General features: G+C 38.0%; 1 protein-coding gene across 1 annotated transcript in view; it reads left to right on the forward strand.

The window, feature by feature from the left end:
* Positions 1 to 12,399: 12,399 nt before the first annotated feature.
* st6gal2a (ST6 beta-galactosamide alpha-2,6-sialyltranferase 2a) overlaps positions 12,400 to 16,760 on the forward strand; it is an 83,289-nt gene continuing 78,928 nt past the window's right edge. Inside the window, exon 1 of the mRNA XM_048193135.1 lies at positions 12,400 to 12,644. The gene's annotated coding sequence lies outside the window, so the exon portion shown is untranslated. The remainder of the gene's footprint in view (positions 12,645 to 16,760) is intronic.

A 16,760-nucleotide genomic window follows, 5' to 3' on the forward strand; every position in this document is an offset into this window, starting at 1 on the left:
GTTAAAAATGTTGTTTAGTGTTCTTGTTTAATTCTACAACTCAAAAACGATTACCATGCCCTGAATACAGAACTGCATATTTACATACTAAAATAATACATCTACTGTATATGACCACTTTTGAGAATAAATACTAGTAATAATATTTGCTTTAAGAGATGCAATTGTTTCATATTTAAACAATTAAAGCAACTAAAGGTTGTGGGAAACGGGCAATGATGAAGACTAGCTGTATTTCTGTGTGTGTAACCATAGACTGTTGCAGATAATTACCACATAAATGCTTACCAGCCACTCAAAACAGATGTGTGTGGCTCTTCAAGACAGGGGGAGGGGTGGGAGAAACAAGAGTAGAAGGAAGAAAGAAAGATACTGAGGTTATATCGGGCCAGTTTTAGTGGACGAGTTGTATAACAGATGAGGAAAATATGCAGAAAATACCTCCACGCTTCCCTGCTTGCATGCACAAAATGCGCATAAACAAAGCAGGCTAGAAGACGGAGCGTGTCCAGATTGCCATTCTGAGCAATTCATTCCACACTAGATGAATATATATGACAAGATGAGTGTTTGTGACCGTGTGGCATGATTTTTAGATTGCGGGATTATTCACTTCCCCTTCCTCATTGGGATTCCACTCAAGGCCACTTTCATGTTGGACCAGCACACATAACGCACGCAGTCATGTCCGTCACTGCCTTTGTCGCCATGGTAACAACCTAGTTCCCGTCGGTTATGGGGAGAGAGCGAGCTGGATCGTCTAATCACTGAGCACTTAACAGACAGTCGGAAGGCTCTAAAGATGGGAGGTGTTACACTAGAACATTTCCCACCTCCTCTCAGCACTTACAGCAGCGGCCTATGGATAAGCTAATCAGGACTTCTGTAGCTAATGCAGCTAATCAGCTAATCCATGAAGGGCAATTTATCCCCATAAACATTTTTTTTTTTTTTTCTGCTTTAGCATAGGCTGAGATGCTTTGCCTACTGTAAAACAAAAATAAGTGATCATAATGAACAAACGTTGAATACTGTAAACAACTGTGGGCTGGGTAAAAATACCAGAAGGCATTAGCGTAATGTTAACACTGAAGATAACACTTTCTTTCAAAGCCCATTAGTTAGGAGTAGTTAATCTGGCAGTGCTGATTTGATAATGAACACATTATCATAGACCAAGCTGATAAGTAAATGAGTCGGATCTGACACACTGGGCATTCAGAGAGAGAGATGCTGAGACAAGAAGATCATGATGGAGCTGTGTATCAACACGATTATGATGATCTAATAAGATAAGACATTATCTCCTAGACATTAGGATCAAACTGCATTATGTCTCTCTTAAGGATCATCACTAAATATCTTGTAATATTGGTGCAGATTCCTTCAGACAGACAGGGATTTTTAATTTCATGTTTACATGACATAGTAAATCTACTGTGATGTAAAAATTCAGTGACGTGTAAGAGGGAAAACAATCTATGCACAGTTCGAAGTTGCTTTATTACTAGGGACACATGATATCTGTACCATATCAGTATTGAATATTGACTATTATAGAGAATTTTTCAGTATCAGTTGATCAACTGTGTATGCTCATCGCACACTATTTTTACTTTTTACTAAGAAGAATTTTTTTTAAATATTTTCTGATACAGGCCTACAATACAGTTCAGTTTTTGGGATTGGTAAGATTTTATTATTATTATTATGTTATTATGAAAGTTTAGAATATGACAATATTTACATGTGCCAAAAAAATAAAAAATAAAAAATTAATTATCTTTCCCATCATCTAATGCTCGGTTAAAATAAATTTAAAACAAAAAATAATTAATTATTTAAGAACATTGTTAAATGTTATTTTCAGCAAATTTCAATATTAATATCTATATTTCATACTGTATACAGTATACTCAAGCCGTTAAAATAAAGAGGTATATTAATATTAACATTAATATCTAGTTCATTCATAAAACTATAGAGGGCGCAGGCTGATAGGTCCTTTTTAATGTAATCTGCAAGCTATCACATCATTAAGATTGGTTTATACTCGCAGTGTCCTCATGAATGTCCGTGTGAATCTGCGGCAGCAAAAATGGCATCATCACAGTGTGGACAATTGTGCAGGTTGAGTGCGCGAGACCCCATGGCCCTGTCCCAAATAGCACACTGCATGTGCACTTGCACGTCCTAATTTTCCTGAGTTAGATACATTCCTGGGTCAGCATATTTTGTTGATCCTGGAACAACATTCCTGTCCGAAAATTTAATCCTAACGATATCCCTACCCCTAAACCTGTACCCATAAGTTATCCCTAAAATCTGAGGGAAATGATAAGTGCATAACACTGATGTAGAAGCACCTAGGTTTTAGGCCTACTTGACATAAACTGTAAACTTGGAATTGGATTGGAATGCTGTTCCAGGATCAACAAAGATTGCTGATCCAGAAACATATTGCACTTGCTGAAATCAGGTTCTTCTTGTGGACTTACAATGTCCACCATGTGTCCCATTTGTTATCTTAGGTTTCAGAAGGGTGCTTTTGCCAAGCCCGCAAGCCCACAAGCACTGCAGCAGACTTCTACCTGACAGTCAAAGTGGAATTACGTCACAAAAGTGTGGTCTTGGATGAAGATCGAAAGGGTTTAGGGTTCCATTTGGTTCAGGGCCTATTTCATGTGGCAGTGTGCATGGCATTTTTTTGTAACTTTGCCCATGGCTCTGCTTCCGAAGCAAATGACATTCTACATTTTGAATGTCAGTAACACTCAGTTCAAGTCTTGAGCTGTGTTCGAAATCACCCCCTATACCCTCATTCACTATTCCCTACATTATTCCACTTATATAGTCCACTTGAAGGAGTGAATGAAAATGAGTGATTGAATTCAGATACTGAGTGCGCTGGAAGGGCTGAGGCTTTTTCATAGTTTGTGCTTGCTTTTTAATAATCATTTGAAACTTAGCAATCTGGCAGCTCCAGTAGTAAGGAAAAGATTTATCTTGAACTCCGTCATGGAAACTAGCATGCATAAATCTTAATTAAACAATTTAATAATTAATTAAAAAGGAATTTATACCTGTATGATATTACGTTGTACCCACATTGGGCCAGCGTTTTGGAAAATGGATAAATGGATGATTCAGCTGTGGGCGCCATCTTTTGGCGAGATGCAGGAGTTCATTCGGCACGACCCTCGCAGTGCGTAATGGGTATTCTCTAGCTGTGCACTCGATAATGTCCACTATGGTTTCAGACACCACTACAAATGACTGTCCCCTCATATAGTGCCCTATATAAGGGTAAGGGTACAGGGGGCGATTTCGGACACAGCCTTGCAGTTTCTACTAATGAGCTGTTTACTTGAATTAGGTGTGCCAGATGAGGGAGACATACAAAATGTGCAGTGGTGGGGGGTCCCCAGGACAGGTTTGAGAAGCACTGGTTTAGAGGGCAATTATGCTGCGTTCACGTCACCTTGTATTTACCGGTATCTTGAAATGACAACACGTGACTTTATATTCGGAGCTGTTCACGTCCTTTTGGTCCTTGGACTGGGAATTATGTGTTTCCATGGCACCACTATCAATGCCTAAATTAATCTACAGCGGTCAGGTGGTATAGTGGCCACGTGGTACATCTGGGAGCTTTCTGAAAACTCCCAGCTTACAAGCTGTAGCTACGATCTATACGAGGACGTGAATGCTTTTTACAAGCTAGAATCTCGTAACTACAGGAATTACAAGGCCGCATGAACGCACCTTTACTCGGAGTCGCTGCCATTATTTCAAAGAATAGTGCAATGGTGAGCATGACAAGTATAAAAGCCTTGTCCTTTTGAGGAGGTGCGCACACAATCAGTGGAGGCTCACGGTGCGGAGCCGGGTGAAAGTATAAACAAGGCTTTACCGCATGGCACAAGCTGATTGCTCTCTGCTGATCCTTGCAGCCAAATGAGATTGCTTGCTCAACATCTAAACAGTCTGGTTCAGTGTTTGCTGTAGGCTAGTACTGCTAGTCCAGATTTACTCTGAAACCATCCACCTCCCCAACTCCACCTGCCTATATCTGCTGTGGGATATATATATGTGTATGTATGCAGCAGCAGCAGCACATCTTACATGCTCACAGCAATGTGTCTGAGTATCTGTTGGCAGTAGCACATAGAGTGGTCATGACCTGTTTTGTCCTCATGACCTGTTTTGTCCTCAAAGTTGATGTGTTAGAAGCAGGAAAAATGGGCAAGCGTAAGGATTTGAGCGAGTTTGACAAGGGCCAAATTGTGATGGCTAGAAGACTGGGACAGAGCGTCTCCAAAACTGTAGCTCTTCTGGGGTGATCCCAGTCTGCAGTGGTCAGTATCTATCAAAAGTGGTCCAAGGAAGGAACAGTGGTGAACCGGTGATAGGCTGGCCCATGTGGTCTGATCCAACAGACGAGCTACTGTAGCTCAAATTGCTCAAGAAGTTAATGCTGGCTCTGATAGAAAGGTGTCAGAATACACAGTGCATTGCAGTTTGTTGCGTATGGAGCTACATAGCCGCAGACCAGTCAGGATGCCTATGCTGACCCCTGTCCACAGCCGAAAACACCAACAATGGGCATGTGAGTATCAGAACTGGACCACGGAGCAATGGAAGAAGGTGGCCTGGTCTGATGAATCACATTTTCTTTTACATCACGTGGATGGCCGGGTGCGTGTGCATTGCTTACCTGGGGAACACATGGCACCAGGATGCACTATGGGAAGAAGGCAAGCCGGTGGAGACAGTGTGATGCTTTGGGCAATGTTCTGCTGGGAAACCTTGGGTCCTGCCATTCATGTGGATGTTACTTTGACACATACCACCTATCTAAGCATTGTTGCAGACCATGTACACCCTTTCATGGAAACGGTATTCCCTTGTGGCTGTGGCCTCTTTCAGCAGGATAATGCGCCCTGTCAGGGCTGTTTTGGCAGCAAAAGGGGGTCCAACACAATATGAGGAAGGTGGGCATAATGCCTGATTGGTGTATATACTTGGTGTATCAATAAGTTATTGCCATATTAAATAACATGCTAAAACTATTTTGAGAGTTGTCATGATTGAAATACAAATATTGGACAAAAGTATGGGAATTAATCAGTGACAAAAATGTTAACTCAATCAACTTCATGAGGTGCATACGGGAGTTGGAGTTGGCAAATCGCCATACAAAGCCACGCCTCCTCCAAAACATGAACACGCACAGACCATAAACAAGACGACCAGAGACAATGTTATTGGATTACATCATGTGTCATTCACCGGTGAGAAAACTTTACAGTATAATGAGTAACAGTACTACAATAACAAACATAAGCTGTTTAAAAAATGAATTAGATGCAGCAAATGGATATGCTGGACATTTCTAATGTGACAGCTGATGAAAATCTAGCAGCATTGAGCAAAAAATAAACCACATCAGTGTCTATATAACCAGAAAGGTTATAGCAAAAATACAATGTAAACATTGTCAGAATATCAAGCGAAGGAACAACACAAAACCGATAAGAACAACACGCAAAATACCCGCAGGGAGGCTGAGGGTATTTTCATTGAAGGTGAAAACAAGACGTTTTACTCATTGTTTGTAGAAAGTAAAAAACAAATGCTCGAAACATCTGGTGGTGGTGGCCTTACAATCCATGCACCAAAGGTGTGGATGTTGTAGTTTGCTCGTAACTTTGAAAACATAGTTCCCGATTAGACGCTGGTGCTGCTGTCGTTGAGCTCATTCGTAAAGGTGCACCTTTAACTAGTAGGCTATTTTAATGTGATTGTGTAAATAGTAGATTTTGGGACCACAAGGCAGTTCAGTGTTGGATGAGGAAACAACTGATTGTGTAAGCACTTTGAGGCAGACAAAGCAACACCACATAAAAATCAGTTATTCGGAACTGAGAGCTCATGTCAGTGGCATGTGTAACACTTCCTCTTCCCAGCATTGTATGTTTACGTTAGGAGAGCTGTCTGCACCAGTTTACGCTGGTTCTGCCAAATAGCTCCATCTCAGGACAGCAGGAAGAGGCTGTTGGGGCCCAGTGGGAGGCTGCAAGGGATGGCAGAGCTCAGCTGGTGATCTGCTAAATGTAGGAGAGATTTCTATGGGGAATACACAACACCATCAACACCATTTGGCTCTGTCTGAACCACCTTTACAGCCTCCAGCAACTGAAAAAAAAAAAAAATGAGTGAAAGCGAGAGGTTTCTAGCGGTGCTGACATTTTCACTTCTTGGTCCATACAATAACCTTTGAAAGTTGCCTTTTGAAATCACATATGCTTCAGTGCCTTGAGCACAATTTGGGAAATAAACCATTTAATTCAGGCTTTCAGATGCCACACAAGTGTAAGGCTTGAATGTGCATGTTAAGATGATTAAAGGCCGACTGTGAAGGGTTAAAATGGGCTTCTTTGAAATGAACTGACCCACATTACATTCAATCAGACAACGTTGATCAGAGCAGATGGGTCTCAATGACTAAAATGTCTTTTTTTGTGTCTTCCCAAAAAAAGCCTGAGTGACAAAATCTCTCTGTCCCTATGGTTACCATCCCTCGTTCGGCTCTCTAACTGCCCTAATTATCATCCTTAAACACAACAAACAGAAATAAATCAGGGCTCTGGCCAGATGTTAGGGAAACATAATGATGCAATGAATTTCCTCTTCTTTTGAAATGGAAATATTAAACAGACATATAAACAGAATATACTGTTCTACAGATGATTATAAGAATGACGATGTAGTTGATGAGCTGTTTGGAGAATAACTGGCTGCTGTGATGATAATGAAGACGCTAAGTAATCCTGATCGCCATAAGTCTGTTTTTCAAAGAATGAGCAAGAGAAAGAACCTCTGCTTGATGTTTATTCTTTGATCCAAGTTCGCAAGTCTATGCTAATGCGGATGAGAGAGCATATGGGGAATAGAAAATGAGCTGCAAATAAACTATACAGTAAACCATTATACTGCAGGATCATTTACTACAGCGGCGAACAAAAGGCTTGTGTTGATAAATAACACTTGGTCATCCGGTGGAAAAGTCTCATTACTTTAGGCCCTCACTACATTATGTGCTGTCTCCAAAAGTGCTGAGACTTTAAAGCTCCTCATCTTTGATGTGAGCACAAAGTAAGGATAGCTATAGCAGTAACATTTCAAAGGTACAGGATACAGGAGCTCAATAGATTTAAAAGGTAATGAGGCGGAAAATACAGAAGTAGCAATAACTTTGTTCTGCTACCAACAAGTCAGCCCAGTGAAAGGCGAGGAAAGCGGGAGGAAAGAAGAGGAGGCTTTGACTAATGAGGGATTACTGGGTGGGGAGGGATAATGGGTGGAGAGATACCTTTAAGGGGGGGCTGAATATTCAGCAGTGAGTCTAGACCTAGTTTTAACTGGGCCAAATCAAAGCACAGTTTAAATGAACAGTTCATCCAAAAATGAAAGTTCTGTCATTATTTAATGACTCATATTGTTTCATACTTGAAGGAACACAAAAAATATTCTGAAGAACGTTTCAGCTGTTTTTGTTCATACATTGTTCATAATTTAATAAACTATACCTTTTGGTGCCGATAGCCTAGTGGTTAGTGCGTTGACATATGGCGCAAATGCATCTAGGTGACCCGAGTTCGATTCCCGTCTCTAGGTCCTTTGCCGATCCTGCCCCCCCTCTCTCTGCCCAATGCTTTCCTGTCTGTTCTCTACTGTCCTCTCCAAATAAAGGCACAAAAAGCCCATAAATATAATAAAAAAATAAATAAACTATACCTATTATTGCCCAGCTCATATCTGCTAAATGTGCTAGATGGCATGAAGGTATTAAGATATTTTAAACATCAACATTATTGACAATTTGTATTGTGAAAAGTGCTATTGAAGTAAAACTGACTTATTTTGACTTGAAAGTAATCCACACAAATTTAATCCAAGTTGTCGGAAGCAATACAATTGTATTGCTTCAGGCAACTTGGATTAAACCACTGAATTTGAGTGGATTAATTTACTTCCTGACAGTAACATTAAAAATCAAACACTTTAGATATGCCAAGAAAGTGCACTCATATTACTCTGAATGGGAGAAAGTGCAACGTGCAATATGGTGGAATAAGTCCCGTCTTCTAAATAAAACAGCCAGCTGCTGAAGCTCCATTTCCCATAGAAAAAGCAGTTACACTTTATTGTGATGGTTCCCTTTCTTCCCCATTCTGTTGACTATAAGTAACACTGCACCTACATGTCAACTAATTCTCATTAGTGTATTAGTTGAGAATTATTAAGCTGTTAGGGTTAGTAGAATAAGTTGACGTGTAGTTATAAAGTTACCTATAGTCAGTAGAATGTCTGTTGGGGGAGCATCAAGATAAAGTATCAGCATCTAGCAGACAGTCTGCTAATACTCCAATGAGAGTTTGTTGACATGTAAGTCAACAGAATGTCTAAAGGGGACCATCAAAATAAAGTGTAATTGAAACAGTGTCCTGAGACATGCGCTTAGGACTGCACATGTGCATTGGCTGCTCCAGCCTGAAAAAAATACACTATTTTTTTAAGCGGTATTTGAGCATAAGAAACAACATTTATTGGTCAATCCATGTCAGATTTTGTTGCTGATTTGAAATATGTTATTTGAGCATGGCAAGCAGTTTTTAAGATTTCAGGATTTCGCTGTTCATATAAATAGGACTCGGATGCCTGAAATAGCTGTCTGAAGCTGCCTTGCAAAAATGAGTGAGCAGACTTTCCGTTAAAAGGGACTTTGATACATTTTCCATGAAGCTGCTTTGAAACAATATGTATTGTGCTATAAAAAAAAAAAAAAAAAACTACATTGAATTTAATTACTTTGTATGACGAACATACTAAAAGTTTAGTGTTCATTCACTCTGTGAATCATTTACGTATATGGCAGATGTTTTTTATCCAAAGCGACTTTCATTGCATTCAAAGTAGGCTGTTCATTTTATTAAGTTCATGCATTCCCTGAGAATCGAACTCATGATCAAACAGTGCCATGCTGCACTGTTTGAATAAATGATGACATTTTGAGGTATCATTTTTGGGCAAACTATTTATGCCAGAAGCATTTCTGGCCTGAGTGATACGGATGAAATAAAAGAACTGGATTAACATAATGCAGCTAGGTATAAAACCACATGGGTATACATCCTTGAGGGTTTTTTTCCCCACAGGTGTTCGGTGGCAATGTCAAACAAATGGTTCAATTTTCTCATCACCCTAGAGGAGCAATTGTACACTCACTCCCCCACATCACCAGTTTGGTGAGCATTGTCATCTAGGTCTCTCTTCCCTGATGACCTTTTCAATCAAATAACACATGCAGTCATAGCCGGAATTTCACTGCATCAAAGTAATTGTGCTGCCAATGAAGCAATCACTTGTGATGGCACACAAATGAATGAATAACCGCAGACTGGCAAGATATTTACTTATTGACATTTAGTAATGAAACAATTAAGAGGCAGACTGTTTTCACAAAGGGAGGTTAGCTCATGCTTCACCACAGCGTATCATATAGCAGGAGCTTCTTTCCATATCATGCACAGCTGTCTTTTTTTGCATGAAATCTGTTAGTTCAGATGACACAGCAGTTTTTGACCACATGCATTGCATGCTTACAAAATCCTGCACATTTTAAAGTTCATTAAATGTGTATGACTTAATAAAATAACAGTCTTGAATTATAAGACTGTTACCCTTGGTTTCCGGTTTTATTTTGTAGAAACCATGGAAACAACAAAGACATAATATTTACATGTTTTAATAGACAAGGGAACAACTGTTTTGATATATTTATAGACAGAAAACGAATTGTTGTTATATACATTGTCTCACAGCAGCCGGTGAACGAACACACAGAGTAACGTTTTAACATCATTTTCAACAGTCTCAAATGTATCTAATATGATAAACAGAACTGTGTTACCTCATACTCATGCCCGGAAAAGCGTAAGCGGCGCCGGCGTCTGTGGCATAATAAAAGTTCTGCTGCTCGTGAGGCGTGTGTTGTGCAATCGCTTCAGTGGCCTCGTTCAGCTCCCACAACACTCGGTCCTGCTCTGCTTCATACTACAGTAACGTTAATAATCACATCCATTAACATGAATTCTTCCCGAGTCCTATTTCAATTCTTTTCCACCGGCCGTTGATGTGAAGACCACAAGTCCCAAAATTCCGCTGTAAAACTTGGCGTCATCAAGCTACGCCTTTGTTTTGAATAGGCCTCTAGCGACCCCTAGCGGACAGAAAATATTACATATTACACCTTTAAGTGTGTACTTAAACATGAAAGATTCATGAAAGTGCAGGCCTACTCTCTTTAGGATGTCTTTTATTTCATATTATCTGCAAGTAGTTTTTTTTTTTTAAATATACTTTTAAGAATCGAAGAACATTACAAGTGCACATTCAGTAGAATTAAGCAGTCTTCTTTTTCACAAGGAACCTCAAACTTATTGAAGCTGCTCTGTATTTTAAAAATGTAAGTTGCTTAACAGCTCTGTTAATTGTTTACGGCCCTGAACAAAATGAGCCATCAATATTATCCCTCAAAAGTAAGGCTGTTTAAAGTCAGCATGAAACGTAAGTTGCGAATGTCTTTTCTTCCCTGATGTGACATTTAAACGAGTGAAACGGCTTCTCAAACAACAAAAAATGTAAGGCAGGACTTGATTTTGTTCATCTGGAATTTGTTGGATCATTGTGGTTTGCTACAGAGTGGTGCAAAGATGACACATTTTTGTCGGCCAAAACCCGGAAACGAGTTAGCATTTTAGCACTTCCGGTTCCATCATGCCAAAGTCAGTGGGATTTTTGAATGAGTTTCAAGCGTTAAATTCTTGAAATAAGGTCTGTGGTGAACACAAACTCAAGATATCTTCACGTTTTATTCTATGACATAACATACATCAGTAATACCCTCTTGCGATTTTTACTTGTCTTGAAAAAGGTAGCCGCTAACAGGCTAACAGAAACCCGGTAATGTGAAAAGGGTCTATTATAATTCAAACTTTCAGGGAAAATGTTTTTAAACAAAGGGTTATCAAAAGCTTAGTGATGGTGATGTTGAAGTCATGTGAGTAGTTCGTTTATAGCCTAAGTTTAGCTTTTGAGTTCTGGCGATTGTATTTACGCTTCAAAATTCATAAAAGTTGTGTTCATTTGTGAAGATTATCATGAAGAACAAAACATTTAAGAATCATAAGCTTTTGTTAGTCACAGACCTTATTTTGTGCAATAGCCTAATCCAAAAGCGAATGGAAAAATCAACAGACAGTTCTGTGTCACAGGTTGTTATGGTGTGAACGCAGCATAAGTCATTGTTTTGGTTCAGGAGAAACTGTAAAAGGTGGCTGAATGCAATTTGGACAAACATTTTTTTTAGTCATGAGACTTCCACTGAAAATATATGTACATACCATTGATTGATTTTGATTGCTATCAGGATGTGAACAGAGTTTCAACCTGTACAACAAAAAGTGTTTATGAAAAACATTGCCTACCCTACCTTTAAGAGATTTCACCGCAAGAGGGAGGGGAAGTTATCGTGATTAAAGATTACAAGGCAAGGCACATGAACTAAATATATATTTATAATAAATACTGTAATATTCCATAAAAAAGAATGGCCAGTTTCATTTTCATGGTGACCAAAATACTAAAAGTAAAGTTTCTGAAATGCATTAGCCTATATATGGCAGCAAATCTAACACACACCTGGTCTTAATTTTTTTTTTTTTTTTTTTTTTTTTGTTCTAGGTGTAAATGACTTTTTTGTGATGATTTTTGTCTAAGAACATACAAAACACATTTAACAACCAACACATATGGGGGATAAGTAACAAATCTTTCATATACGTTTTCAACAGACATGTTTTCATAACTACGTAAAGCATTAGGCTACATTACCTTTTTGCCGAACAAGGAATGTTTTATTAATTCCTTAGTAATTGCATTAAATGAGTCGCAGAATAGCCTATTTTTAAATCTTTACAAACAAACAAACAAACAAACAGACAGACAGACAGACAGACAGACAAAACAAACTTTAAAAGAGGGCTTAATACACATTACCTTAACTTTACGTAAATTAATCTTCCCAAGGAGAATTATTAACTTAAAAATCGTTCATATGGCTAGCTTAAATGGTTAATGAAATATTTATAATATATTTAAGATATTTATAATAGTAAAAGAACAGTCTTACTGAACAAAACACAATATGCTACTCTACACCCCAACCTAGGGCCACTGTACAAGTTTATCGTTTTACGATTTTCGGTCTGAAAGCTGCTAATCCAATAGAGCGGCTGAGATGGTTAAAGCGCCGCTACCTGTCAATCAAGCTCTCTGTGTATAGAAGCAGCTCCGAGGCTCCGCCCCCTCCACACTAAACTCATCTGAAACACCGAGAGCCGGAGGAATCAAAGACAACGACTACACGGTCGTCCGTTACCGCTGGAGCATCACCACCGATCCCGCAGCACGCCTCCAGCTCTCTCTTCATCAAAGCACGCGAACAATAGCGACTGGAAGGGATCGAGAGGAATATATTACCCTCTTAACAGAACAATGAACGCGGGCTGAATTCTCAGGTAAGCCGCGCGCCCGAGCCCGTCATAATAGCAGCGTTTTGTGAATGCAAGATTTAATAAGCCATAAATTACTGGTATTAGTATATTATGGGGACATGCGTATTTTTTTTTGCGTGTTTGTTTTTAATTGAGCCACATTCACGCTCGCCATCATTTACTCCACGTTGCTCTGTCGCCTCTGTGGGCACAATGTAAGAAACAGACGCGATATGAAATGATTTGAGCGCGTGATCCAGCTGTGCAGTTCTGCAGTGATGGCTGCACAACATCTGAGTGCTTTTGCTTGTAAACCCTGTGCTGGCGTTCAAAACACACGCATTGTTGAGTTCAATGTGCTCCATAACCCTGCCCCTCTGTGTTCACCGGAGCTTCATTTGCTATGCTTGCTGAAGTTCAATTAAATACCTTAAGGCAACCCTGAAGTGCAGTCTGATGGTATCTACAAGACATGCAAGAGCCCTTTATCTGCCAGGTGAGCAGGGAGAACATGTGCTAGTTGGGTGGTAGGAATGGAGGTTTTAAATGAACACTCACCTCCAGTTTCAGTCTTGTTCGAGCTAGTTGCACGCTTGTACGGTGTGCTTGTATTGAGGATGTCCTCAAAAACAGTAAAGCCAGTTGTGAGGATTGCCATAAATGTGGTCTTCATTAAAATCTTAAAGGCAGTGTTGTTCTGAAATGATGCAATGTGTTAGTTGTTTTTTAGTTCAATAGAAAGTCATGTTCCAGTCCGCAAAAAAAGAAATAAAATAAGAATTAGAGATGCAGAATGGGCTAATTGTTAAATAATGTAATGTAATGTATCACCACTGCTTATCTAAAACATGGAAAATTCAGTATTTAAAGCATGCCATAGGGCTGGGCGATATGGCCAAAAAAATCGTATCTCTATTTTTGGGCTAAATGGTGATATATAATCTCGGTATTTTGTACATTTTTATATTTGAACTAAAAAAATAAAAGTATGTATGTATGTACGTACGTACTTACTTACTGCCCAATATTTTCCTACAAACAATGTTCATATTGAAGGCTATGCAAAAAAACATGAATGTAACCATGTAGTCTATGTTATATTATGTGCAAAAAAGGGGTCAAATTACACGAGGCCTACATTCTAACATTGTGACACTACAATCTAAAAACAAAATAATGCTTTTTAAAGCAGAAGTTACATTCACTAAACTAAAACTGAAAATAAAAAAGCAGACTAATTATTAGTCTATTATGATTACCGTACAATAGTCACTTTACAGTTACTGCTATCATAAAAATACACTTAGTTGTAGGTTCGAAACTCTACATATGGCACATTTATGTTCCCAAACAAAAACAAATAATCAACAACAAATATTTTAGCTAAATGTATATTTTAGTCAGTCTGTTTGGCGCGTATGCGGAAGTTTGTGCATCCACTCCTGTCTCCTGGACAGCAAAATTGAAATATTTTCTCAACTTTCTAACATTTACAGATGGAGAAAATGTCTGTGAAATGTAAGTTATGCACTGAGGAAATTATTGGATGTCACTTTAGCTTAAAGATTACAAATGGAGACGTTTCCACCAATCGCTGCACAAGTTAAGGTTACGTATGATGACGAAAGCACATTAGTGCGAGCCCTCCCGGAACCCATTGAGAATGCATTGCAGTGCCTGCAGTTTGAAAAAGAAAAAAAAAAAGTTTTTTGAATGGAGGTCTATGGGAGCAGTCGGGGCAATTCTCGGCCAGAGTGAAATCGCCCAAAAAGAGGCGGTACTCCACAGAGCGTGATTGACGCTGATTGGACTTTATCCAGAGGCAGAACAAACAGTTTAGAGCAGTGACAGCTAGCGTAAAACTGTGGTTGAAAAAAAATCCGTCCCTTTCTCACTTTGGTGATGCGTCGCCCTATTGCCCTAATGAAGAAACCGCCCCTGGTTCCAGTTCAATTTCTTGTTTACATGGTTTCTTGGTGAAGGCTTGTGGGCTATCAACAAGGAACCAATGCTATATGTATATTAAAAATTATTAAAAAGCATAAAAAGACAGAATATTATTTAACAAATCCTTGGTAAACATGGTGTACTGATGGTGGCTTTAAAATATTTGCTAAAACATCATTCATTCACCGATTCTTTTGTTTCTGAAGTCATTTAAGTTAATTTCTGTTAAGTAGATCAATTGTTTACCTTTTTATTAGTAGTATTACTCTAATTATTGAGTAGTCCTTTTCACTGTTATTATTTATACTATTATAGTGTTTATTAATATTTTTTTTTTTGTATTTTTATATTTTCTGTTTTAATGATTAACTAATTTTGTTTTGTGCTTTTGTAATTATTAGTTTTTTAAATATTCCTTTTTGCTTTGCTTTCATTTGTTCTTATTATATTGTATCTAATATAATGTTTTATTTTAGGTTTTTGGATCTCAAAGAGAACAAAATGAACTCAAGGGAGGCAAAAGAGATGTTGCCAACCCCTTTATCCCCCTGGCATTGATTTAAAAAGAAGTATTATAGTTATTATTATTACTAAATTATTTTGTATAATTACATAAAGAGCAATAGAATACTATGAGATGTTTCGGCAAGTTGTCCAAGTTTGTGTGTGCCTTAGTGGGTAATTCTGGGAGATTTTCCAGCGTGACAAGAACAACAAGCAGTGTGACAGACTCAATCCAGATGAAGTCACACGAACAATGGGACATTTTCTGGAGTATAGAAAAATGCCTATAATGGGAAATAGTGTCTAGAGACTATTGGTGCAATATTAAACTAGCTGTAGCAGAACAACAAGACCAGACACAAAGCCTATGTTGTGCTAAAACGTACTAACATACACGCACTGTAGAGCTATAAGAGACTAAATAAAGTAATCCATTTAAAATAAAATTGAAGTATGAAGTATGTGAAGTATACAACTATTTAGTTCCAGGAATTTTTGGATTTGTGTTGGTGCTTTGTGTGCAAGGTGATTTGTGCAATGTCTGTATCCTCCTTGTCAGATGGAAAATCTGGTTAATCAGTAGTCTTGATTACTTTATGCATAATGTTAAGTTAGCTAAGTGCACAAATTAAAATAAAAAGAAAATATGACGCATTTAGAATAAAATGAGGCTTTGTTTTTACAGTATTAATAGTATAGTTAAAATGACCGCACTGTATTGTTTTGAAGTTGTAAATAAAAAGATTATTGGAGTACGTTTTGCAAGAAAATACTATTTCTGCCTTTCATGTTTAATTCAATGTATTACTTTCCATTTATTTGCAATATGAGAAATTTAGCTGTTTCTCAGTGAAAATAGTTTCAAAGTAAATCCTACACCAATTTTTTTTTTTTAATCTGTTAACTAATTATTTATGATCAGTGCAGTTTATACCAGTTTCACAAGTACAAAAACACACTTGCGTTAACATGGATCGTGTGTCTAGAGATATCCGGATGCCAGGCCATTATTTAACTCCAGTTCTCAGAGGAGAGACCGTATGACCTGCATATAAAAACACTGGCAGTAGATGCTAGGATTGCAGTTGGAGTTCATTTTTAAAATGAAACATGACACATGCTGGTTGTATCGTCCGTCCACCAGGCCAAATCACACATGTGGCTTATTGACCGTCACTGCATCTTGCAGTTCCTGATCGATGGTAGTGTCCATTTGGCTTTTATGTTGTATAGATTGTAAGTGGGGTCAGTAGAACACTGTTGCCTTTTAATAGTTTTCAGGTCAGGTCATGTTATAGCCTATTGTGGTTAGAACCAGTGGTTTTCAAACTTATTTTAAGAGCGACCCTTTTTTTTTTTTAATTGACGTGGCCCGTATACAACCATTTACATGTAATCAAGTCAAGCCTATATATATATATATATATATATATATATATATATATATATATTATATTATATTATATTATATTATATTATATTATATTATATTATATATATATATATATATATTATATTATATTATATTATATTATATTATAATAAATCTCACACAGTCAAACCAAAATTGATTCAGACACCTTGAACATTTCATTCATTAATTCACTATAGTTTAAAAAAATGGTAATAAAATATGACAAGATCTCAGAGTTAAACTGTGTCAGAAAAAAATAATCTTAATTAGCCTAT

Source organism: Megalobrama amblycephala, linkage group LG6, assembly GCF_018812025.1.
Source record: "Megalobrama amblycephala isolate DHTTF-2021 linkage group LG6, ASM1881202v1, whole genome shotgun sequence".
NCBI lineage: Eukaryota > Metazoa > Chordata > Actinopteri > Cypriniformes > Xenocyprididae > Megalobrama > Megalobrama amblycephala.